This window comes from Cyprinodon variegatus, unplaced genomic scaffold (genome assembly GCF_000732505.1).
Source record: "Cyprinodon variegatus isolate N-32 unplaced genomic scaffold, C_variegatus-1.0 Scaffold205, whole genome shotgun sequence".
Lineage (NCBI taxonomy): Eukaryota > Metazoa > Chordata > Actinopteri > Cyprinodontiformes > Cyprinodontidae > Cyprinodon > Cyprinodon variegatus.
The window spans coordinates 589,187-592,294 of NW_015150658.1; positions in this window are offsets into that span (position 1 = coordinate 589,187).

Sequence of the window (3,108 nt, forward strand, 5' to 3'; positions counted from 1 at the left end):
GCGAGACCCGGTCCTATGTAATTATAAATAACGAATTCTAAGGCAACGCAAATATTAAGGTTAAGAGGCTGAGCTCGTAGATGATGATAAATAACATAGTTATGTATAATATATTACATTTCTGACTGTATATCCCTGTAATTATTACACACTGTAGCTTTAAATACTGTAGTTTAAAATCCTTGAGTTTAGAGCTAGATAAGTAACAGTGTGTAATTCTCTCTCTCTCTCTCTCTCTCTCTCTCTCTCTCTCTCTAATTATCCATAATGTTATTATGCATTAATTAGTAGTTTTACCAGATTGTCTGAAAAAAAGTAATTCATTCATTGTTATCAGGATTCATTAATCTATTTCTCAAACTAAAGATATTTTTGCCCTACCTGGTGAGGGACCATTTCTTGGTAGGGTCACGATTTTAAACTTCACCTTAAGTTTATATCTGTTCTCTCTGGTTGTGTCTTTGTGATGCTGTTTGGAGATTGAAACACATTTTGTAAGACATGAATTATTTCTCTTAAGCAAGATTTGATGGGGTTAACAGCTTTTTTTTTAACCCAAATGCTCCCAGTTGGTGTAATTATCAAATGGCGTGGGATTATTTTCCAGTGTTATGTTGATGACACTGCTTTATTTGTCCATAAATCCTAAAAAAAAAACAGAGTATAGACATAAAAACCTGGATGACTAACCTTTCTGTTTTTGAATGCAGACCAAATAGGTCAAAGTCTTTTAAAGAGGGTGATTTTTCAGTCCCTTCATCAAACCAGTCTCAGCTAACAATGTAAAAAAAAAAAGAAAAACTAGTTAAACTAGTCAATGAATCTGTTATTTGAAGGCTGGACTATTGTAATTCTCTACTATCAGGAAGTCCATTAACTGTGGTTAAAAGCCTTCAGCTGATCCAAAATGCTGCAGCCAGCATTCTGATGAAAACTAAAAAGAAAGTTCATATTTCTTCTGTCTTTCCCTTAATTTGCTTCCTGTTAAATCCAGATTATAATTTAAAATGCTCCTTTTCATGTTTAAAGCCCTAAATAACCAAGCTATGCATTGCATCAGAGATCTGGTTGTTTCTTATGTTCCAAACAAAGGACCTCTCTTTCAATCTCTAGATTTACTATCGGTTCCTAGGATTTAGCTGAAGTAGAATTGGTGGCAAATCTCTAAGGTATCACGCTCCTATTCTTAAAACCTTCCTTTTGATAAAGCTTATAGTTAGAGTGGCTCAGGTTATCCTGAGCTATCTCTATAGTTATGCTGCTATAGGCTTAGACTGCTGGAGGACACAGGGACCCTTTTTCATCATTTTATCTCTATTTTCCACATCTGCAGCATTTGTTTGTTCAAGCCCTAAATCTATGTCCTCTCTCCATTTTCTCATCATAGTAGCTTCATCTGATCTGATCTTCATCTGACTAATCAGAGGCTATTTATTATTCTGTGGGGTAGCGGCAGCCTACGGCGACAGCTGGCCGCTGTGAGAGCAAATCCCATAACGATTTGCAAGGTAGCTCTCCATGAATAGCATTCTGGGATGTGTCTGCTTCTTCTGAGGCCTTTCTTTTTTTCCTCATACACTTCGTAGACACATTTTCTCTTACGACCCTCGTCCATTTTCAAAGAGAAAGTGAGTGAGAAAGGTGAGCTTCAATGACTGTCTGAAACTGCAGTTCACCATAGATATACGCCTGAAAGTGCGAATGCACACTAAAAGAAAGCTAATGGGATGAGAAAGTAGGACTGCCTTACGTAAACATATCACCAGAATGATTGACAATTAAGAGGACCACTTATTTAAATGATCCATGGATGATCCACAGCGGACCCTCCAAGGAAACCTGCAAACAGGGGGTTAGTGCTCAGGGTTAGTGTATAGGGGCCGGTCTGGGCCTCTCACTAAGCTTTTGGAGAGTTTGCTGCCCTGAAAGTAAAGAGGCAGATCAATTTTGCACACCACACTCTTCAGTTTTATATTTGTTTAAAAAAAAAGTTTTAAAATGATCAAATACATTTTGTTCTGTTTTATGATTGTGTCCCACTTGTTGGTCCTTTACAAAAACTTACAATTTTACATCTGTATGTTTGAAGCCAGAAATGTTCAAGAGGGACAAAAACTTTCCCAAGGCACCATACTGTGACTACCTGTGCTTCCTTCCAGCCCCTTTGCGTTAAAAATGGCTCATAGCTCATCAGCTTATCTGTTGCTCTCCTAAACAGATGCACATATTGAGCAAGTGGAGCTCATTTAAACCCCAAGTCAGCCTCAGCAGAAGGCCACACATTGAAACTCCCTTTTAACTCCTGTTAAAAGGGAGTATTTCCTCTCCAATGTTGCTGCATGCAAGTTCTGTGTGAGGAATTACTTTAGAGTCAACAAGATGCAAACGAATGTCTTATGGCACTCTGTGCCCATCCAGAAGAATCCTGCAATACGCTGGGTTTCCTGGATAGAAAAAAAAAGAACAATCTGATTGAATTGTGTCTGTAAAGTGCCTTGAGATTATACATTGTAAATTGGCTGTATGAAAATGAACATAATTTAATTATTTACCATAACTAGACAGAAAAAATCCAGCAAAGGTGCAGAGATCTGGAATCTAAACCCAATTCAGCCGTTAAAAGAGAATTATCTCTGCAGCTTAATTACAATGAGCAGGTAAATGGCTCATATCAGCATTTGGTCCTAATTCTTCCTGAAGAAAGTTCTGATTTAATCAACAATTGCACATGGGGTCCTTTAATTGTGATACCGAAACGTTTAAATCACAGGTATCAAACTCCTGTCCTCAAAGGCAGGTGTCCTCGAGGGCAGGTGTCCTGCAACGTTTAGCTGCACCTCTGCTTTTAACACACCTCAATCAAATAATTAGATCATTAGCAGGACTCTGGGGAACCTGCCTTCATACTGAGGTGATAATTCAGCCATTTGATTAAGGTTTATAGGATCACAGACATATCAGTTGCAGGCTACCGGCATAAAACCCCCTGGATTAGACTTTTAGCGCTACATCATGTCTGCAACCTTTCCAAACAATGAAACCAGTGCCCGTAAATCTGCCTAAGTATGCAACAAAAATTTTATTAGTATTTTGTTGGAAAAAAGCCAA